Source organism: Acanthopagrus latus, chromosome 22 (assembly GCF_904848185.1).
Source record: "Acanthopagrus latus isolate v.2019 chromosome 22, fAcaLat1.1, whole genome shotgun sequence".
NCBI classification, from domain to species: Eukaryota; Metazoa; Chordata; class Actinopteri; order Spariformes; family Sparidae; genus Acanthopagrus; species Acanthopagrus latus.
Window position 1 is genome coordinate 23,739,936 of NC_051060.1, and position 24,189 is coordinate 23,764,124.

The 24,189-nt window shown below is 44.4% G+C and overlaps 1 protein-coding gene across 1 annotated transcript in view; it reads right to left on the reverse strand.

The window, feature by feature from the left end:
• Positions 1 to 23,936, reverse strand: part of flrt2 (fibronectin leucine rich transmembrane protein 2) — a 46,274-nt gene extending 22,338 nt beyond the window's left edge. The window contains exon 1 of the mRNA XM_037087111.1: positions 23,589 to 23,936. The gene's annotated coding sequence lies outside the window, so the exon portion shown is untranslated. The remainder of the gene's footprint in view (positions 1 to 23,588) is intronic.
• Between the last annotated feature and the right edge of the window lie 253 nt (positions 23,937 to 24,189).

Here is a 24,189-nt window from a genome sequence, read left to right on the forward strand (position 1 = left end):
TCCCCGACATGTTCCTACTAGAAGACCGTTGATGTGAGAGCTGAGTGGAGTTTGTAGCGCTCGTTGGAATGATTTTCTTATTTTTCTGTATTTTTTGGCTTTACATCACACGAGGCGTTCGCAGGCTCGCTGTACATCTGAACCGACTCAGGCTGTCTGATAGCGAACAAAGCCGCGGTGCCCTGTTGGTCCGCGCTTATCGTCACATTGATCAGGGGTGCGTTCACTCACTTGGCCGAGCCCCTGATTGCACGGTTAGAAATTCAAGTGGTTGATGTATCAGGTTTGATACGAATATAATGCGGTTTGCCCAGGGGGACAATTCCATTTGTAAGACCGAGCACCCTTTTTTTTTTTTTTTGTCCGAACCCCTTTGGATTGTCACTTCGCATTTACTTTACGAGGTAAAGCTTTTAAACAATCGTCATAATGGAAAGCATGCTCTGGTGGTGACACCGCAATGATCTATATCAAAGCCATCTGGAGTATAAAAGTCCCCGCTTGTCTTTAAACAGCGTGTTCGGCCTCTTTAAAACCCGTTTCTTGGATTTCCACATTACATCCTGTGTTGAGGGGGCAAGTCAGTGAATCAGCTCATGCAAATGTTCTATGCGATTGCACTTCAAATGGCTCGGGGATGATGACTTTAAATTTAGACGCAGTAAACTAAAACCCTTGTCTATCATTGTGGTTGTGTTCATCCCTGAACGCCCTCACATTTCCTGATCTATCTACGAAAACAGATGTTAACGACACCGTGGCGTGTGTGCGCCTTACTTTTCAATGCAGTGACCTGTTTTTTATTAAATGCAATCTTGATGTATGTAATTCTCACGCTAAATGCAGCGTTTTCTTTCGGGCTCCCAGCGTGCACTGCCCACACGCATTTGTCACGCCGAGCCACTCGCTCGACCCACTGTAGTGATTAATTGTGTGGTTCTGCACAGATTTACTACGATAGGCCCGGCTGTCAGAGAGAGGGTGTGCGGCCTGGCTCCACAACATCCACCGTGCTGTGTGCAGTGCTTAAACAAACAGGCGAGAGGCGGAGCGTGCACGCGCCCGAGCGGTGAGAGGTTTGTAGGTGCTCGTTCCACACACACTGAACCCCTTTGTTCTCTCACCGACCTTCATCCAGACACTTTTATTTGACATCGAGGTGTGCCCCGCAACAGCCGATTGGAGCTGATGTCCCTATGCAGCAGCCAGGGGTGGTGATTATGACTGTCATAAAACAGCCTTGGCTCCATCTCCTCAGTGTATAAGAGGATGAAAACAATAGCTGGCACATGTGCTGCAAAAAAAGAAGAAAAAAAAAAAAAGAAGAGCGAGGGGATGGCAGAAATTCCCCCTCCTGTTATTTAAAACTGCTAAGAGCTAGCAGGTATTTCTCATGACTATCTGCTTTCCCCTGGGTGTCGGGTATCTTCAGGGAGAGTCTCGAAATGCCTCAGAAAGGTAGTCGGAATGCAGAAACGGCACATGGAAGCATTTTAGACGACTGCAGAGCAGGCGGCCGCTGGAGAGATGTAAGACGAAACATTGCTCAACGTCCTCTTCAATGTATCTCTTGCAAAGAGAGTGTTAACACATGTTCAGTTCCCTGGCTATCTAGCCCAGCATGTGTGTGCGTGTGTGTGTGTGTGTGTGTGTGTGTGTGAATATGTGTGTGTGTGTGGGGTTGCAGTATAGTAACTGCCATGTCATAGCGGGGGTTGTGTAGAAATACGCCCCTGGGACTTCAGCGCTGGCTTCGGTCCAGCTCGACTGATACGTTAACAAGAAGAACTTGTTCTTATCAATGGGGCGCTTTATTCCTGCTGTACACACACACACACACACACACACACACCGAAACATCAACAGACACACAGACGGCAGAACAGACACAGGAATGAAAACATCAAATATCCCAATAAACTCACACACACACAATCGACTGGCAGACAAACACACTCGAATGCAAATACGAACACACACGGCGACCAATAAGCCCACAGTCAAACAGACAAACACAGCAGCCAGAGAGCAATAAACACACACACACACACACACACACACACACACACACACACACACACACACACACACACAAATGGACACACACAGCCCACAAGGTACAAAAGCAGTGCTGACATCAGGAATGCTCCTCCAGATTCTCATCGCAGCACCTCACACACACACACACACACACACACACACACACACACACACACACACACACACACACACACACACAGCCAGCTTGTTATTATTCCTAGTAAGAGGAAACTGACTCTTTCGACCAGGAGGAAATTATGCACAGAAATACAGGACAGCAGAGAGAGAGAGAGAGATGCAGGAGATTTGTGTGTGTTTGTCTAAGTTTAGGCGTGTCCCCGGTGGGTGGGCACATGAACCCCAGCCACCCAGAACCCCACGACTTAAAGGATGACTTGTCAAACATCGGGCAGTTCTGTTATTTCACTGTGTTTTATGACTTAACTTCCTCTCCTACAGACGTGTTACAGTTGTATTTTCTGTGACATATTCGTGTGCACAGCACGAAAGAATTTCTTTTCTTTTCTTCTGATCCGAGAGCTCTTATTGATACTAAAGCAAAGACTATCGATCGTCCACCCCCCGTAGATTTCACACACTAAATCACAGAGAATTGGCCGCCTTGCTTGTTAGCGCGGCTTTAATCCCAGCACCTGTTGAGATGACAGCAGCTTGAGTGGCATTGATCGACAACACTTGTGAACCTGCCGTCCGCCATCAGGACGACTAATGGTCTCCGTCTGGAGATCCTTGTGACTGTCGTGGTTGTTGACAGTTTGTTCTTGAGGACGAGCTGAATAAAGTAGTCTGGTTATTTTTCTTCACATCTGTGTTTGCGCACTGTTAGTCAGCTCCACGAAGCTTACAGATACAGGAGCCAGAGATCAGGCTTAAAGCTGCCGTCTGTTGAGTTCATGGTCCGAACAAATAACTGATAGAAACTGGGAGGAGAAGGAGAGCAAGGAGACGAAGGTGAAGGAGAAGATTCCCATCCCCAGACTCATTCCCACGATGGCCGCGGCCAGGTTTCTTTTCTCTTTTTTTTTCCTGTATTGGTGTTTGGCAAACAACTGATTTTCTGTCTCGGTCTGTGACCTCCGATTCTTCTGCTCTGTGTATTAAAATCCTGCGTAAGGTTGGCGAACGCTGCGATCTTCAAACAGAACTATGCTTTGTGTCGACAAGTTCAGTCACTCCAAAACCACTTTATGGAAATGTATCTAGTTACAATTTTTCTCCTTCTTTCTGCTTGAAGTCTGCTTGAAATTTGCTCGACGACTAGATGGAATCGCATACGCAGATGCATAAATCTGGATATTTATAGGTGGTCGTAAAGTGGATGAAGGGAAGCAAATTCAGGTGAAAGGGAGCAGAGGCCGGAGCCTGATCACTGATCCTGATCACTGATCCTGATCACTGATCCTGATCACTGATCCTGATCACTGATCCTGATCGTTGATGGCAGTGAGGGCAGTAAGCAGCAGGAGCAGACGAGGAGGTGAGAGCTCTGTCACCTCCTTGGCTGCCGCTCTCTGCTGACTCTGTGGTGAAGCTTGAACAAAGTGCAGCGCCCGGCCCTTCCCCTGCTACTCTCTCAGCATGGCCTTCAGAAATGAAAAGGCTTTTTGACAGAATTTAATTACAAACAGCATTAGGTAGGTACTTGTTTCTCTGCCTCGTCTTTGTCTTGCAGACCTCTCACACTTGCTCTCCTGCAGGGCAGCGATCACCCTTCCACTCATGCACGCACTCATTTCTTGCTAACTTGGCCGGCCGTGCACATCTTAAACATAATCGCATATCCAGTATGTGTAAAATACAGCTCCTGAGGACGAGCATTACTCACGCTCTCGGCACGCGGCTAAACAAAGAGTTCAGTTCTGTGTGAAAACCAAACCTGCCATTATTGCCGGAGAAATCTAAAAAGCTCAGCGGTGTGTGTGTGTGTGTGTGTGTGTGTGTGTGTGTGTGTGTGTGTGTTTGTTTGTTTGCCGCCGTCAGAAGCTTTATCTGTTCACCAAGTCACAAGATCCTGTTGTCTCCAGGAGTCCATTAAAAGCAGCACGCAGGACATTAAAACATGACAGCGCCTGCCGACACACTCCATCATTTATAAAACAACACACGTACTGTATCTTTTCTCTCCTCATGTGATTTCATCACGCAGGCCGCTGTCGTCTCCAGCGAGGACGACTTTCACTTCTGCCGGTGCCGAGCAGCTTTTACGACGCACATGGTTTCAGTAACTCTGGCGAAACGAAACATCCAGTGAGAGGCGATCACACGCAGTCGCTGCAGATTCCACTTCCAGTTCTATTGTTGGGACGTGGGATGTGGGTTTGAAGTTATTGTAAGTGCAGTTATTGTGGTCACGCGTGGACATGTGTTACTGTAAATGCCGTATGAAAGCAGACATTCCTCTCGCAGAAATAACAGCTTCCGAGCGGGAGCCGTGTCTCTGGGATCTAAGAACCGGCTCCGGAGTTTTTGTGCTGGAGGAAAATACGGCGGTGCGCTCGTCTGCTCGACACTCTCCACAAAAGATTATGTCAACGTCAGGCCCTCGGCGGCAGCGAAGCAGAAAACTAAAGAAAAAGGAGTGATCACACGAGAGAACTCCTCTCTCTACCGACAGGCCTGCTGCTTTTCATTCACGTTAGAGCGAAAAACAAGAAGTAGAAACCAAATGTTTGGTTCTGTGTCCGAGAGGAGACATCAGTCAGGTGACCACACCACCTGTTGTAGTTATAGTTATAGTTGCTGTTATTCAGAGTAATAGTTTTTGTGTATACAATGTTCAGTGAAAGAGTCGCAGACACTTCTCCAGGCGATGCTCGGTCACATTAACCACTCAAGGTTCAGGCTTCTCGTCCAGCTGACAGGGAGTAAAACTGATCTCTGCTCAGCGAAGAGAAGGGACTGAAGGTGGAGGAAGTCGGCTAGCATCAGCCAAAAAATTATAAAAACAATCAGAAACTCTCGATATGATAAAAGTGTTTCCACAGATTTATTTACTTCATGAATTGAGGAATAAACTGGGTTTGTTCTGAGTGGGGCGGTGTAATGACTCGTGGCTGTGCTAATGTTAGCTGCTCTACAATCACCTGACTTCATGTTAAAATCTATACTTTTTAATTTTTTTATATATTAAATACAATCAGTGCATTTTTAAATGTATGGTCTTTCAATGCACCTTGGACTTATTGAATTAATGTAAATTTATTTGCCAATTAATTATCAGGCATCTTCTCTGAAATCAGTCAAATCTGTAAATAATTCAAAACAGCTGTGAGTGTAAAGCTGCTGAGCGACTCTGACTCTTTTGCAGAGGTACAGAACATTTCTCAGTCCTCACAAACACATTAGATCTGATGTATGAGGTTTTTTTATTTGTTTCAGTGTAAATGAGGGTTTCTTGCTCCAGTCAGCTTCCTCTGAGGTAACGCTGAATCAGAGGACGTTACGTAGAAGATATACTTAAAGACTTATCCCATCGTGGTTTAATATCTGTGAGAACATCTGCAGATGTTGCTGATGGTTATTATTGTGGGTCATGTTTCTTTTTTAAAAAAAAAAAATAATAAGCTTAAGACATTATTCCAGCAGTATGAGTAGTTTGCAATTACACTCGTGTTGAGGGACCTGCAGTCCTCGGATCAACTGACTATATAAAAACACAACAAGAAAAATCTAATTTGTTGACCTGATGTGGGTTTAAGCTCACTTTCAATCCAACTCCTCGTCTCCAGAGTTATTTAAGGCTCCTCTGAAGGCGACTCGTCTCTCCCCCTAATGTCTGCAGTGCTTATGGGAAAAACTCCCCAAACTTTACTCTCCTTTGAAACAGTTTAGTGATCTCTGCGGCAGAGTCAATAAATAGGACCACATAGCGTTTTTTTTCTTCCCCGGCGCTCCCTCGCTCGCTCCGGCTCCCCTCTTCCGTGCACAATCCAGTTTCAGCCAGACGGAGGTGATCCTTCCTCAGGGCTCGTTCGGCTGGAGGCCGCCGGCCCGTTTCACACAGCGGAGAGAGAGAGTGAGGGATTTCTAATGACTCTGCACTCTGATAGTCTTCCAGTGGTGCCCAAGGCTTCTCGCCAAGGACCTTCCAACTCGACACAACTACTCATCAAGCAGTCACATAATTCTAGAGTTTAGGGCAGGTTTGGGGGGGGGCCTCCGAGTCCAGGAAGCCCGGCCGTGACGAGTGTTAGCAGATGCTGATTTGTTGCTTCTTTTCACGGAGAAGGTTCGAGAGAAAAAAGGAGGAAAAGTCTCACTTGAGTTTCACCATGTTTAACATGAAAACTGCGACGTTAAGACGAGTGTTTATATCTTCACAGGTTCATCTTCATTATTGGAACATATTTAAGTCAGACCTCTGCCGTCCTGAGGGAGAGATCTGAAGGGAAAACCCTCTAAGAAGTTTTACGTTGTGAATGCAAATTTATCCCATGTATAATGAGCTCCTTGTCAAAAATATTAATGGTCCCCTATAAGAGAGGAATTAGTGGTGAAGCTGTCCTCAGGTGTTAGCAGGTAACCTCAACGCTTTCTCATTCAGGTGGATGCTTCCAGCCTGTCTGTGTAAAACTTAAGACTCAGGAAACTTTTTAAATTATTTATAATAAATCCTGTCAGAGAATAGAGACATTTACTAAATTTAAAACATTTTTTTTGTGTATTAATCCAATAGTTTCCCCTGTTTTAGAACGTTTCTGTGTTGATCTTATTCTCCATTGTCTTCAGTTTTCTTCTGTTCTTCTTCTACTCACACAGCAGAAGTTTTCACAGATTATTATTATTATTATTTTTTTTTTCTTCTTCGGTTTCGAGTTTGTTTCGGTCTCGGCTGTCACATTCATGCTCTTTTTCTTTCTGCTCCCATGTTGGACTGCGGTTTGGCATCGACTCTTTTGAAGGGTTTGATTGAGTTTTAAAAATAATAATCCTTATTTTTGTTGTCGTATTTTTATTTCAGTAATGTCTTTGAAGGAACACCACTGTTTGTTTTTCCCCTCCAATACCTCAGAGATCACTTGTCAATCAGTCAAACATGTTCAGCTCTGTGACGTCTTTGATCCGTTTCTGACTTTACTGGTTTTTTGTTTTTTTTTCTGATGGTGACAGACGTGCTCGTCCCTCTGCTGCAGGCTGCATTCACTACAGCTTTCTTGTGTTTATCTCACCCTTTATATTGTGTAACAATACTTTGTGGTAACGTGTTATATTTGAAGCAGAAACAGTTTGAAGCGTTGACCTTCACCAGTAAAAGACGCTTATGAGGAGCAGTTGAAACAGCTGTGAGGAGCTGTGATGATCTTCATTAGTGTTGCTGCACATGTTATTTTTTCATTATCATTACATTCCATCTGCTCGTGTTGCTTACGTTTCAAACGCTTCAAACTCTTTCGGGGTCAGGAGCGTCTTTCAGCCTCTCCCTGCTCGAGCGACCTTCACCGTTTACACACCGGTTGCTTCAGCTCCTTTTTTTTTTTTTTCACACTCAGAGACATCGTTCAGTTTATATACACTTGAACCCACGTGGATTTCTCCCAGGACTCGATGCCTCCAGCCCGATCCATCACTTACCCTGTTTTAAACGCTTCCCAGTGCTTCAGTTTCACCCCGAATGTTTAAATCCTTTCAGCTCTCGTCACTTCAACTGAAGCCTCAGCCTCTCTCCTCCATTTACATTCCTGCAGCTGTGAGTTAATGCATCCCAACTGTGACTTCAACTCCCTTATTTTTTTTTTTTTTTTTGTATTTTAGCGTTTTAAATGTTCTAACTGCAGATAAACACACGTACATTTTCTTTTTTTTTACTTCAACAGTTATACACTTCTTCATTTTCATAGCTAATTTGTCTATTTTTTTTACTTACTTTTTGTCTGTAAAACGTCAGAAAAAAAAAACCAAAATGCTCATCACAGTTCTCCAAACACCAAATGTGTATTAACCAAAAAAGCTAAACTCTACCTTCACCCTAAAACACAGATAAAAGCTGCAGATCCTTTTGAGGTCATACTCAAAATAAACAGGCAGCAACATATGAACAGAGTTACTGCTAATCGTAGCTGCTGTGCAGCTGGCAGCCCAGTGGAGGATTGTTGGTATTTACACAGCTAGCACAGCAACAGGCTAGGGCTAGCTGGCTAGCATGCTAACTTCTGCAACACAATACACAGATTGTTATTTTTTCAACATGAGCTATTTTTTTATGTTACTTTATTGTGTTACTTCTTACATATTGCACCTTTAATTAGTAATCATACTAAATATCATTAAGTAAAACTGTTACTACTCTTTGTGTGAGTTTAATGTAAGTTTAATTTCTACTACGACTGAGAAATATGGTCTTCAAATAACACACAGTTATATCTCGATCTTTTAAAATCTCCTCAAAAGCTCTTTGTAAACACGAGGACTGGGCGACAAAATTAAATATATATATTTATATGTAAAGAATAATGTGATAGTGTTGTGGAGATGACTGTTGGTACTATATCAAAATATTAACACCATTAGATTTCTGATAAATAATACATTTATGTATTTGTGTAATTTATGTCTGATAAATTTGGAAAATAACATCAATTTACTGTAATGGCGCCTTAAAAACCAGAACATTTATTATGACATAATTCTGATATAATGATCCCAAAATCTTAGACACTAAATAACCTTATAGCATGATAATGATATAATATTGATATATTTTGAAGCCCTGGCTCCGACCTGCTGCTGGTATCTGCGGGACAGTTGGAAGTGTAGCGGGTGTGGCGAGCGCTCTCGTCACACCATGTTTACATCAGTGAATGCTGCAAAATCCACAGCAAATGTCACAGATTCTTACTTTAACATTAATGAAACACTGCGAGCCTCGGAGGTCAGGGTGATGCCGCTGTGAGCTGCATGTCTGAGGACCTGAAGCAGCAGAAAAATGAGAGAGATTACCACAAAGGTCGGTCCCACCGTTTCTTTCCTTTAACCCGCATCAATTCTGAAGCCGGTTACACTTGCGGGCCTATTACCGTCACTGCGGGAGAATTGGGCGCAAAGTGGCGATGCAAGGCCACGAACGTCATCCACGTGTCCCTGAGACAGCCTTAGGTATTAGGATGCAGCGGGTGGAGAGGGGGGGAAAGGAGAACACTTAACCTCTATTGTCTCCGCGTTTGGTCATATTTCCCTGTCGCCGTCATGTGCCCGGGCTGATCCCCCACTTCCTTTAGCAAATCAGTGTGTGTCAAAGACAAAACATAACACCGCGGGCATGCAGACACACACACATACACACACACACTCAGACAGAATGTCATTGCAGTGTGGGTTCATCACCTCCATCAAGAATGCTGCAGCTCATCCTTTCAGGAAGGGGGAGTGAGGACACACACTCCCACACGGCTACGTTTCCATTCCTCACCCTGTGCATGTCTTAGCAGCGCGCCTCCCTCGACAGTCGCCTCCTCTGACATTTAACCAAAGCAAAACAAATTCCACTCATGAGTGCTTTACAATGGACAAGAATAAATGTGTAAGACTACACTCGGAGTAATCAGAGTGTAAAAAAGCCCCCCGGTAATAAAAAGGAGGATGGAGGCAGCAGAACAACACTGACTGACTGACTGACTGACTGCTGATATTTGTGCCTGTAAATGAGGCTGTTTTGTTGTGAATAATGATGCGGCTTCACCCAGTTTACTGGCTAATTTAGAAAAAGGGGGGGATCATTCCCAAATATGACCCAGTGCAAATTGAGTGGTTTTATTCCTCGTCTGAGCTCTGGTTTTTAAAGAAACGGCCTTGCGAAACCGCTGTTGCTTTTACACGTCTGGGTCCATTTATGTGAGCGGTCCCTGTTGTGTCATTCCTCCCCGGTGTTAGCCATACAGCTCCCTGTTCACCCTCCTCCTCCTCTTTGTCCCTCTACTCCGTTTTTCCCCCCCAGACGCCATATGGGAGACAGAGACTCGGCATGTTTCCGAATGGAAAATTGATTATAAATAGACGATGTGAGGGATCCACGGTAATGATGGCGGAGAGTGCTCCGTCCCTGCAGCACAATGTCACCACAAGCTATCATCTGCCCCGACGCTGCGCTTTGATGCAGCCTGCTGCATACTCTTATGCTTTGACACCGGTAAGTCTATATGCCTCCAGAGAGCTCGCCTAGGGGGTCAACTAATGGGACCACTGCCATCCTCGCTATTTGCTTTGGAAAAAAAAAAAAGCAGCAATTTCTTTTTTTTTTTTCTCCTTCCTCGGTTACAAGAACTACAGCTCTCACAAACCCAGATGGGGGACGAGCCGGAGCTCCGGCCATGTGAAGACACGGAGAGAAGGAGCGTAAGTAAGTAAGTAAGTAAGTAAGTAAGTAAGTAAGTACCCAGACCTGCACGTTCCCGGCCAACACAAACTGACTCACACCTTGGAATTTCTCAATTTGCCTGTAATAAATTGCAGTAGGAAGCAATTGCGTCGTTGATGTGCTGAGGGTGTTGAAACTGAAACCCATGCGGGGACGGTGGCATGCTCTCCAGCAGAACAGCGCCACATAGTTTGCCATTTTAGTAGCTGGTGAAATGGAGAAAAAAAAACCACATGAATCCTCCCAGTGAGCACAAACTGGGAGTTCAACTTTGTAATCTGGCTCATTTCGGGTCTGAAGGCCTCAAAACAACTTATCACAAAACACAAATGTTCTAATTATTCTGATAATTTGTTCGGTTTCTGTCAAGGTGTGTCTCAAACGTCATACTGAACCTGCAAAGCTTCCAGGACATCAGGATGGGAGCAATTTTGGACATTCATGTAAAATAAGACGTTGCGCTTGCTTGCCATGAGGCTCATGCAAAAGTTCTCAGAGCGTTGCAGCTCCGACTCCTCCGAACCGCGACTGGTGGGGCAGACTTCACGAGCTGCCGAAATAAATACAAGGTTTCAACCAGAACAATGGCAGCGTTCGCGGTGGCTTGACAGGATAATCATCATCTATAATTTGCAAATAAGAGCATATCGTCATCTGAGAGGCCGACTGAAAAGAAACCACATTCAGATTTCTCAGTTCAGCAGATCCCAGCGAAACACAGTCCAAATGTGAACATTTAATGAACATCGTCAGTGAAAGAAAACCTTCACTTTCAAACCTGTCGAACGTCGTTTCAGGGGAATAAATGCTCACTGGGCTGAATCTCTCTCTCCCTCTCACACAGAAAGTGTTTGTCAAACCTTCATGTTAAGTTGTCACCACCTCGGCTCGCATATTTCCTCACAATAAAACAGAAATAACACGACTGACAGCAGCAGCAGCAGCCGCCGCAATTATGATGAAGTCGACAAAAGAGCTTTCTCAGAGAGATGTGGAGCTGCAGCACGAAGCGCCCGCAGGAAGTCCTGAGAGCGGCTGAAACGTGGAGGTGTATCCTTCAGCCATGTAACCTGGGCCGGTCGGCGTCTCGCCTCCCATCTTCTCCTGCTCTATTAGTGCCCAGCTGCGTGGCGGTCGGCTCTGTTTGCTCAAACTGCAGGTGGCGTCGGCGACATGCATTAGCCCCCCTCCGCCCCCGTAAGGCGGAGAGCAAACAGCGAGCTCCCCGGACCGCCGGAAGGGCCAGCCGTAACCGGATAAAGGCAGTCGGAGGGCCTCGTCTGAGCCGAGTCTAACAGGAGTCCGACCCGCTGCCTGTAGACTGTATCAAAACAAAGGGCTCTGAATACGCTTCTCTTTGCAGGTAATTTGGCCTCAGCTGGGTCCGAACTCATGTTATTCTGTTACATTCCCTCACGCCGCCTGCTCTGCGCCCTGTCCTGCTCTCTGGTTCGCCACTTTTTTTTTTCCTTTTTTTTTAACAAGAGAGAAAACAGACATTCGCTGACCTTCCGACTCGCATTCTCTCACAGTGATGTACAGTCTGCGCACACAGCTGATTTGAAATTTTAAAAATACAGCCAGTGACGTCTTGTTTTTTTCTCTCTCGCATGATAAAACAACATCTTTGTGCTTCGAGCCGGAGATAAAGGCTTGTTTCGAAAGCGAGGGGACCAGATTGGAAGAACCTTGTTTGCTCGGGCGAGCGTGAGGGTATCAGATAACGCCAGGCGTGTTTTATTGGGTGACGGACAAATAAAGAATAGCAGAACAACGTGTGGGAAGACAGACACCAGTCTAAAAGCCTCCATTCATCCCTGAGTCATGTTTCACGGGGCTGCAGTGTCAGGTTGGACCCTAATCTCCTCCAGATGCCCTCGCGGGAAAACAACATCCCCGCCTGCAATCGCACACAGAACCAGAACAGAACGGCAAACCTTGATAACGTAATTGATTTGCGAGTTTCCGCCGCGGATGTTTGGACTCCATATCTTTCTATTTACTCGTGTGTCCTGTCTTGTTGGGTTTCTTCTGTCCTTACTTTTCTAGTCCTGATCAAAAGTGTGTCTCGTTCCACTCATCAAGCGCTCCCCTCCACGCCCGCCTGTTCCCGCTGGATGGGAACAGCGAGGGGAAATATATGCATAACCCTCCGCTGACATGGCGTCTCGTTTGATGTGGGATTCTCAGATGCCCCGTCTCTCCACTGTTACTGGGGATATTAAAGTGCTGCGTGGCTCTGTCTCTCCGACTCCTTAATACAAACACACACAGCATCGTTTGCAGAAGCCAATTCCATTTCCTGCTTTGGAAGCTCGCCTCGTCGCGCCGCTCTGTTGTTCGGAAAAGTAAATATAATCTCAGTCCAGGAACATCAGAGCAGAGGAGGGCTGCTGGTGTAGTGAGGTTATTAATAATAATCATATTCATTATCTGCTAAATTACTGATAATATTAGGGTTTTAAAATAAAGCCACACATGAAACGTAACGCAGCTGTACCTTTATGTAACTGTGACTGTTTTTGACTGGGTGCTGTTGTTGTTGCTGGCGTATTTCTGTTTTCAGTGAGATTTAAATAAGCCTTGAATTAATTAATAAAACAGAAAAAGCTGCAAATCTGAAGCTGCTACTTCTACATTTTGCAATGTGCACACACGAGAGTGAAACAGGGTCACTGCCACCCGGTAGAATAAATATTAAAAGGTCCGGTATGTTCGAGTTGTCGGCAGAGAGGCTGCAGATTGGAACCAACTATACATCCCTCATCCACCCCCACCCTCTCCTACAGTGGCTGCTAAATACAATACAAAAAAAAAGAAGAATCTAAAGTGTTTGGTTTGTCCGCTCTGGGCTATCATAGAAAGATGGTGTTGGACTCCATGGACCCCCAATAAAAAGAAATTCTGAGGGCGGCGCAGACCAGCTGAAGATCGGGGTACTTTTATACCCATGAAGTGAAACGTTTCTGGCTTTATGTGCCACTGAACAGTTTTGGCTTTCGACGCCCTGCTGCAGATATAACGTTCGTAAACTCTTAACAAACCCACGATTCTTAGTTTCAGGTGATTTTACACTAATTAAAACATAATCATGTATATCATATTTAATCTCTGCAACTAATCCCCTGAAATCTTCATAGTGGACCATTAAAACTACAGCCAGGAGCTGATTATCTTAGCTTAGCGTAGCATAAACACTGTAAAGCCACAGAGTATTATATTTATGTGATACAGTGTGTTCATCAGCAGGTTTTAAACCTGGTGCTTGGCAGGTTTTCTCACCTGTGAGAGCCATGCTAGCTGTTTCCCACTGGCTAAGCTAACCAGCTGCTGGTGGTAGCTTCATATTTAAACAGCAGACAAACATGAGAGAGGCATCGATCCTGTCGTTTCACTCTCAGCTACAGTAGAAAGCAAACACGGGCTTTTTTTTCCCTTAAACATCAAGGTAATCCTTTAAGCAGCAAAGTTAATTAGACAAACATCCACGAGTTGTTTCAGCATTATGTGTGATTGATTCCCGACGTTAAAACTGTCCGTTTGTGTTCAGACGGGCTGAAAATATCTCGACACCACGATCCGTTTCAATGGCTCCCAGTGTCTGAGCGGGATGGGGGGGATGTATCTGTCCTTGTAAAACACAACCGTAAATACACATAAATGAAATTTACAAGCCAATTACATATCTGGAGTTGATTCAAACTTGTAAACACTGGAGGAGGCGGCAGAGGCAGAAGGAGGAGAAGAAGAAGAAGCTGAGATAAGCAGGTCTTAAAATAACTAGGCCAGTCAAACGGAGGTGTGGTCGGGGACGGACGGTGCTGCTCCCGCTCCGGGCCGGGTCTGAGAGAAGGTCATGTGAACGTGGAATGTGGCTGAGCTGGACGCTTGCCAGAGGCTGTGAGAGTCAAGAAAGATTATTTTTCTTAAAAACAAAGTGAAAACTGTACGTCACCTGGGAGAGATTATTCCTCCCGGTTTCAATACACTCCAGGTTATTTAAATAATTGGGTTTTTGGAAACACGTGACATGTACCGCGCCGCGAGGCAGAGACCGTCCGACCGTGTGTTGTTTCAAGAAAACATTCGAGCGACGTAATGAACGGCCGGGGCTTTTTTCATGCTGCACTACTGGACAAACAATTACCCGGCAATTACTGTGAAGCTTTTTGAGATAGAGGGGGAATGCATCACTCAGCAGGGCAGCTGACAGCGTGAGCTAACTCAGCAAGCGACATGCAAAATAGGAAAATAACGGTGTTGAGTGCCAGAAGAGAAGATCGTCCGTGCAAAGCGCAGAATAAACAAGGAGGAGAGGGCAACGCGAGGAAGGGGGAAAAACAAATTCGTGTAGACAGGTGAAAGCAGCACACACAGACAAAAAGAGATGTATCCAAAGAGAAGTGAACACATATTCAGCCTCTCCAGTGAGCGCCGTCAAAGCCTCAGAGCCTGGATGACTGAAAACAGGTCGGGCAGGGAAGCCTCAGACCCGGACAGAACATGTTCTGAGCTGTTCTGCTGAGGGTGAATCATGAACCAGGCGGTGTTAAAGCAGTACATATAAACAAAATGATTAAATGTGTTCCCATATGAAAAGGATGAGTCCATTTCTTGATATTATGCAGTGTATTTTTATTCGGTTGAGAGAGTTTTAATAAAAAGGAAAAGAAAGTTTAAGGTGAGCAATAACAGGAAGTCCAGGGAGTTGCATAACGTCTATAAGCTGGATGGTTTTGGAATTGTGTTGTTGTGACTAGACTTGTGATCCAAACCCACGTCCGTGAGTCATGTGTTTGAGTAACGCAGCAGCGAAACTGACAGCGTCTGGTGAGACAAAGCCTGAGAGAGCAGGGTTGAGGACGGATCCTCAGGGGAGATAAGATGGAGAAATGGGTGAAGACGGACGCTGGCAGCTCGAATCTTATTCCTCGCCGTATCCAGATTGCAATCAGATTGCCTTTTTATCAAGCGCGGACGGCGAGGAACGCGTAGAAGTGGAACCGTAGGTGGTACGAAATCTGACTCAATCAGATCCTAAAACGATGGAGGCGAGCCACGCAAATCAGGTTTTAAACTGTCCTTTACGTCAGGCAATAACACAGAACACATGACGGTGACATAACATCTGGCCGACAGTGGAGGAGGTGCCTACAGTCACCACTTAGGTTGAGAACCAGTTACACAAAGTGAAAACGCACTGAAAATCCTGTTTATAGTGAGAAGAAGTACAGAAAGTGTATCAGAGAAATGTATTTAAATCATGAAGTAGCGTCTTCTGTGACAGATAAACGTCTGTAGATACTGTTAGAACAACTGAAGTAGGAAGAAATTTGTTTTAAATTTAAAAAAAAAAAAATCATAAAGATTTTTCAAAAAAAGAACATAAAATCTTTCTAAGCAGTTCAGGCAGCTTGACTCAAGCCTTGTGAAGCCTCGAGATCCAAAACTAATTTGAGAAAAAAATGTTATTTAAGGCTTCGTTGTGCGAAAACAATGTCGATAACGTTGTTTCACATCAGTTTAGGATGTTGGGGGATTCACCAGATGAGGACGATACCTGACGAGCTGTACAGACGCATTTAAAGTTTGTTTGTTTTAGATGTTATCTCTGTGCTCGTCTACTTCGAGGTGTGTGGAAGAATGCTGCAACACTTGCTGTGAAGCCTGGAGGTGAGTAGATACTGTGATGACTGAACGTGATCTTTTTAAGGGTGAACTGTTTCTTTAATACGGAAGCATCCATGTGTTAAGCAGCATATCGAGACAGTGAGGGTGAAGAGACGACTGTGATGTCAACATGTTGCTCACTTTTAGCGTGCGACAGGAGAAAAATGAATTAGAATTTAAATCAGTCGTGTAGCCGCTGCACAGTGATGATGATGATGATGATGATGATGATGTGCGTATGAAAGTCAAAGCAGCCAAGGATACACTGCATGCACTATCAGCGGTCCGTAACAAATAATGTTTAAAAGGCGCAAGTGTTGATTGTAATCGTTCGCAGCTGTATTCATTTATCATTTCATTCCCATTCTTCTCTCTGATTGAGTTAATTTATGCCACGCTTAAAATAATAATAAAAAAAAAAAAGGCGACACGAGGTTGAAAGATATTCCTTTAAGTGCTCAATAAAACAAAATATGATTACATTTAAATAAGATATGTTAGCACAACAGCGCAGTGCCAGTTTGATTGATACTCCCTGGAACAATCAGCAATTTGATTGGGGAAAAATGGAGATATGTTTAGTTGCCAATGAACCCTTTATTTTAAAACGAGTCACTAGAACGAAAACCATCTGAAACCTGCAGGAGAAGTGGAAGAATCACTCCGCTAACAACTCGCGGATGCATGAAACATGATCAGGAGGCCCAGCCGACGCTTTCTGGACGGAGTCGTGAGCCCTAAAAGGTTTTGATTGTAATCTGAAAAGCAGCGATCCCTCTGAAATATACTGGAAATGCACGACTAAAAGTACAAATACAGTGCTGGTGTAAATGTAGTTTGCTCTCCACATGAAACATGGCGGCCCACATCAGCCTCCTCGCCTCTGACGCTGCCTGCACGCCGCTGCTTTTCCTTCCACTCCTCGTCTGATCTGCAGTTCTCTGTTTGGTTTCATTCTAAAAATAAAAAAAAAAGTTCCCTGTGTGTGCAGCAGCGTCGTTGCCACGAGAACTAATCCCGATAGGTTTACAATGCCCCAACACAAAATGCGCCATCGCTCGTAAATGACAAAAAAGGTTTTTCAGTCCGAAAGATCAGACTTACGAGACAAATTGAGTTTTTATGAGGTGTGAACATAAAATTTAAGATAAGGGGGGGGGTCGAGGTGAGCTCGGCGGGGTCGGTTGGCTCCAAAATGCGTTAGCAGCAAGAAGCCTCCTAAAAGTTCAGTGTGGCTGGAGCAGAAAATCAAGGAGGCAGAGTTCTGTGTTGTTTGCTCGTACGCCTGCTGGCAGCTGCTGCGGCTGGCATTCGCCATCGCTCTTTTGGCTGCTTTCAGAGGGCTCCAAAGCAAACAAGAAGTGCCCTGCTTATGGGCCGTAAAACTTGTGCGTCAGCTCACTCCATCACACACAGCACTGTACTTCTCAAAATGGCATGAAGTGTTTACATTCGCTTTTGAAACTGATACAGAACGTTCGAGTGATTCCAAGTTATGATGATACGTTTGAGGGAAATGTACAGGAGGCCATCTTTAATCTTAGTGTAAGGACATTTAAAGTGAGCACTGTGGCTGCAGTGCGTAACTTTTTTTAGCTTTTCAGTTAGCAAATAAATATAGAACAATAGTTTTTCGATATGTGTGGACACGTCTCAGGTTCAGACTGCTGTGTAGACATGGCAGCTGCTAACTGATATCTGAGACACGCTGTCAGGCCTGATATACGACTGACCGGAGCACAATCCTGCCATTTGTAGCCTGCGAGCGTTGATACATGACAGTTTTCCCTTCTTTGTCTAAACCCATAGACTTTTAAGTCACGACAACTGGCTCTAAGGACACGTTTCGATGAAAATTCAGCCAGAAAGTTGAATCTAGCCAGCCAGGCTAACTAACATCCACTCAGAATGGGTACGCTTGTTAGCCAAGCTCGCTAACGCACACACTTAAACAGCTGTGTTCACCTGAAAGCAGCAGTTCTGGTCTTTCTTTAATGTGAAAGTAGTCTTGTAAACGCTCCTCCATGATACCAGTCAAAATCTAAAGTTAGTGTTTTCAACTTGTTTTCAAAGCAGAACCTGGAAGTTAGCATCTCCCTCGGACCTTCAACATATAGACTATCTTCAGAAACCACTTTTATGATTTTGGAAACGCAAACATCAGAAGTGAAAAGGACAACTTCTGTCGTCGCGTTAAGCCACTCGTTAGCAACCGCTGTTTTAAAGACAACATAAAGCCTTTCCAATCAAACTGTGGGACATTTAATGATGTATTTTGTGTTGTACACCAAAACATCTTCAGCCTGTAGTAACTACACATCTTATTTCAGGCATTTAATCGAAAACCTTGTTCAAAAAAACCCGCTGACTTTGAGACGAGGGAACCAGGAGTGCAAAAATGTGTCTGAATATTTCTATAATACTATAAATCGATCATTCTAGAAGTGGGAAAGTCAGAGTAGTGAGAAGATGATTATCTGTGTTCATCATGATGACTTTTAATATCTCAGACTGAGTTCTGTCGTCTCATTTAGCTGCTGTAGCAACAACACGATCTAATTCAAGCATCTGACTGAAACAGCAGGTCACAAAACAAGTTGACTAAGATGCTCGTGTATCTCCTGAGCGACGGCCACATGACGGCACATTCCCTGAAACATCTTCCTGACTGTGTACGAGAGAGAGGAGCTGACGTCTGCTCAGAAAGAGACTGGATGTGTTTCTGAAATGTCTCTGAAGTTCTGAATCAACAGCGGCTGGTTATCTACCTGTGTGTCCACTGCACCTGAAGTGATATCGCGAAAAACACCCGCAGAAAGACTGAAACTACCAAACTGAGAAAAGGTACTAAATAACAAGACAAGTCCAGACTGAAATCAGGGAAATGTAGTTATTAGCAACAAGGAGAGATTTCACTTCGACAGGCTCGTTCTTGTTACAGTCATGTCTTTTCCACAATTGCCATCATAAAAACAAATTTCAAAACCAGCCCAATTACACGCCAGTCGGTTAATGTCATATTTACGGAGTGGCAGCTCCTGGTTCTGGTTCCATGCAGAAGGGCAACGCGAGTCGGGTTTTAAATGGCTGTTTTGTATGTTTATGGGCTTTCTTCGTCTCTTAAGTGGCTTGAATTGCAGAGCGCTTTCAGAACATTGTTACCGCAGCAATCAAAGCTGTGATTTTCCTTTTTATGCCGCTGTGTAAAGAACAATCAGGAGGTGTGCGTAAATGTTCAGAGCCTCATTTGAAGAAAAAAGGAATCATTTGTCACCTCTCGTGTTGGGAGGCGTTTACCATGAAACTGAATGTTAACGCACTCGCTATGAAAATAAAAAACACTCTGGCAGACGAAGGGAAAGTAAAGTAAAGGGTTTTTTTTCCTTTTTCCGTGTTTTGCTCAGAGGTCAAGGTCTTGTCCTGGTGAAGTGTTCTTGTTCACCCTTGCGAGGGCGTTCTGCGTCTGTGAATGACAGGTCCGACACAAACCGAGCCTGAGTGGGTCACGAGTGGGAGATTACGAGGGTTTGATGAAAACAGCTACTGCTGGGATTAATCATGTGTGGTGTTGGATCGCTCTGTCGAGGCCTCCGGACACGTGTGAGATACTTGAAGCGAGGTCGGCTTTTTTTTTTTTTTTTTTTCCTCTCGCTGGTCCTTGTGTTGTTTCAATCACGTGTCTGAGCCGTTGACTATAATCTAATGATTGGACTCTGAACGTCCAGGTATTATCTTCCGAAAATATACATTTGTGACATTCTTTAGCTTTGTGTTTATTTTAAAAAGGAGGCACGAGGAACTCAAGCCTCGTAGGCAGAACGCGGGTTAACTTGCAGATGTATATATAGGCTTGTTCTTTTTTTTTTTTAAATAGACACTTAACTCCAATTAACCCCCATTCTCCTCTTTGCCTGTAATCACATTATCCTCTGGTATTCGAGTCTATTTTTCTTTCATCCAAGGGAGGCCGTGTCCTGCTACATGCCCACAGAACGGCGAGGCAGCGCAGGAACAAGCTTCTCCTTGTGCTGGATCTCCCAGTTGGCCAGAGACCCAGTCGATGGTCTCCTCTCTCTCTCTCTCTCTGTCTGTCTGTCTCCCCCCTCCTCACCCTCGGATCCTTCTCAATGCTCTCCTCACGGTCCCTTTTTAGCCTCTTTTCCTTCTGCTCTGTCGCTGCATATCTGAGCTCTGCCCTCGGGCCGCGTCCAGCGCCAGACAACGTCTGATTCATGCCTTCAGTCTGCTCCCGGGTCAGCTGACTCTATAGTACTATAGGACTGTTGGGGGGGGATTGATTCCCGCCAACCGACGCCTAATTGATTCCAGCATCCTGTAAGTGTGCCTAAATAAGAAGGTAATTTCAATGAACAGTTTAATATATAAAAGCCAAGAATTCCACAAAAAAAATCCTCTTATCACATCTGTCTTTATAATTTAAATCTGATACATTCAGACAAAGTGAGTTATGATTGCTGTCAAAATAATGATGTCAAATCTGGCGACTGGACGTCTTAAAGCGGACAGTTGGAAACAGAGGCTCGGATCTGCGGCTCTTTTTCTTCCCCAGCGCTGCACAAAAACACATTCCAGCTGTCGAATACGCTCATTCATGTGCCTCCGTATGAAACCGCTGCTGACTACCTGCCTGTCCCCTAAAGCAATTATAGGTGAAGGAGCTCCTTTTCAGCACTTGAACCCAAAAAAAAAAAAAAAAAAATGAAAAAGAAAAGGTGCATGTTGAGCTGTCACCCACTCCGACACTTCAGTGACATATTTTCAGAACTGATTCACGAATGATGAAGCGTGAAAATTGCAGTGATTTTGAAGGATCGGTGAATGTCAGCTCACACAATTCAACTGCAAGGCATTAAAACAAAAAAAAAAAGAAAGACATACTCTCCTGCATTTTTTATACTGCTGTGACTGCTAGCTACTTTACCGATGAAGACTGTTAACCTTTAATATGAGATGTTATAAATTAAGGGTGCAACTACAGAATACTTATTTATCTGAGAATTATCACAGTATTGGTTTATTTAACATAAAAAATGAGGAGCATCTGTTTCTATCTGACCAGCAGTCAGACGGTCAGTTAGACTAGACTAGAACAAGTCTTTAAAGTAGTAAAAATAACTCCAGCATCAACAGCAACATTAAAATGCTTCTCACATATTAATCTGTCAGTAATGAAACTCTGATAAATGTTGATTTAAACATTGAACAGAAGCAATTCTAATGTCATGACAAGTATTTTTACTTTACGCTCTCTTCAATAGAGGAATTTTACTTGTGGAGAAGTTGTCTCATCATTACAGCCTCATGTTGCTCATTTTAAGTGCCACCATACTGAAAGCAGTTTTAATAATCAGCTTAACGTCAGAGACAAATGGTTGAAACCGTCTAATTTACGAGATAAATTGGTGAAATTGTAAACTAAAGTAGTAGAAAAAATAGTGCAAACAAGTCCATCTCAACAATCCAAGCATTTTTAACCAGATACAGTTCTTCTGCCGCGTCACTTAACGTCCACTTTACAGTCCCGTGAAGCGAGCTCAGAGAGGACGCGCTGGTCGGAGCTGACGAGGAGGCGCTTGACTTCACCTGACAGCAGCGACAGGAACATCAAACTGAGCAGGTCGGGAGCCGCTAATGTTCCCTGACAACGCACAACAAGGGTGACCTTTAGCTTCCTGTCTATCGGAACAAACTTTACTTATAAAAAGGGAATCAAATCAAAAACTCCTCAGTGATGCTCGACTAATGCAGAACTCATGAGGCGCGATGCGTGAATTCATGCAGGACGAGCAGATTCCTGTTGCTCAGCGTTAACAAGTGATGAAGTTAAAGACTTTGTGTGATTAGTTCACAGTTAATCAGATCAGGAATGTTAATTCACAGTTACTTCAAACGATAATTGATATGCGACCAAATTAGCCGGATTCCAGTATTTTCTCAGGCTCGGTGTCGGTGTTCTCATAGAAACACGAAGCTATTCTTTTTTTTTATCCCGCTGGCCGTCAGATGCAAACACTTACACATTAAGACGCATAAACACAGCCGCACAAATGAAGTGAAATTGTTAACTTGATGCATATAAATGAATGTATGAAGCATCTGTGAATTAACATTCCTTCACTGCATGATTCATCGAGTGTGAACTCAACACATAAAGTCACAGAAACTCCATCATTTGTTCACGGCGAGCAACAGGAAGTCATGACACATCCTGCAAGAATGCGCGCATTAAATCATAAGTTAGTGTACGTATATGATATGTTCCTTCATAGTGTTACCCAGAAATCATTTCAGCACATCTGCTCCTCGCAGGCCCTCAGCTAACAGCCTGTACATCTCTTGAAAATAAAGGCATTTATTAAGCTAATGAAATGTTAGCGCTTGTGTCAATGCCGGCAGGATATTTGCGATTGTTCTATAAGTCGTAATGTTTACTCATTAGTCTCCATCCATTGGCAGTCATGCTCTGGGATTTGGCATGGCTGGCTGTTTGTTAAGTAAAAAACCTGTGAATAAAACAGCTTTGTAAATTAAGTGCATGCAGGGCAGCGGTCCCCGGCTGGAGAAAGAAAAAAAAAAGAAAAAAGCTTTTGATCATAGAGATGTCATTATTTCCCAAGACGCGTGGTGTGTTTACCTGTGAGGAGCCATGGAGCACTTCACACCCATTTAAATAATGAGACCATCGCACAAGATGTCGGAGATAATTGTAACTGTTTCACCTTAGACATTTTTAAAGTTATTGCTGGAAACGCTCACAATTATTTTAAATTGCTTTTCTGCTCTGAAAGGAAGAGCAGGTGGCAGAATGTAAACTGGCCCTTACATTGTTCTGGGTTTTTTAAAAAAAAACAACCCCTGAAGACTGTTTCTCTTCTCTTTTTTTATTGTTATTATTTCTCTTTTAAATACAGTGTACTCAACCTTTTATTTGGCGTCTCCTGTAGGCCACCCATTAAAGTCATTACCGCGTTCAAAACTTTGTTTTAAAGGGATTTGTCACCCCGGAGGTTGACGAGACGACTGCACAAGGTCAGAGAGAGGCGCGCTGAACAACAGGCAGTGAACTAGAAAGAAACATGGCAGCCATGAATAATGCATGGATGAAAGGTTTATCTAATGGCACTCTTAAAACTTTTAAAAGTTGATCTTTGCTTTCAGCTGGAGACGCTCTCAGCTGAGGAAAAAAAAAAGAAAGAAAAAACCCCTTTCGCTAACTCGCTCTAGTCGTCCTCAGAACTCAGCTTGAGAGAAACTCTGATTGGTTTAATTATGTTTGCTGTGATTAAGCGTCTAAATGGCACTCGTCACAATATGAGACATGAATCACAATGATTCTGAGATGTGACATTTAGAAAGAGAGCAGAAATTCCTCTTATTTTCTCACTTTTTCTTTCACTCACAGACAAAAAAAAAAAAAGCCACACAGTCCCCGAACGCTCCACACAAACACACACACACTCCGGCAGTTTAGAAGAGGGACACTTACCGTCTTTGGACACTTAGCGGTCATGGCCGGGTCAGAGACGAACAGAGACGCAGACAGAGGGGAGAGCGCGACCTCGCGGCATTACACTCACATCCCGGGCTCCCAGACACGAGGACGAGACCGACGGGGCTCGTTAACTTGAAAGCGCGGATGGAGGGCGGCCGGCTCGCTGGAGTGTGTCAAGAGGGGAAACTGCAGGCGGCAGTCGGTCAGGCCGCTGAGAGAGCAGCGAGAGGGCGAGAATGAGACAGACAAAAGCAGGGAGGATTCAGAGATGCCAGCAGTTTCTCCTTCCTCTTCCTCCTCGTTTTCTCCGGTGTAACTTAACCCCTCGGAGAGCCCCGGCGAGCAGACGCACAGAACCAGTTCCAGACCTGTCCTGCACCAACCAGCGGCTGCCTCTCCCCCCCTTCTCTCTCAGTTTTCTCTCCTCTCTCTGTTTTTTGGTATCACTTAACTCTTGATTCCAGGGCCCGGCGATGAGCTCACCGCTGGCTCGGGTTTCAGCGCCTTTGCTGGAATGCGAGGGCAAGGCTCACGGAGAGGCAGAGGTGCCAGGGAGGTCAAAGGCTACTGGGCTAGTGTGCAGGAACAGAGAGGA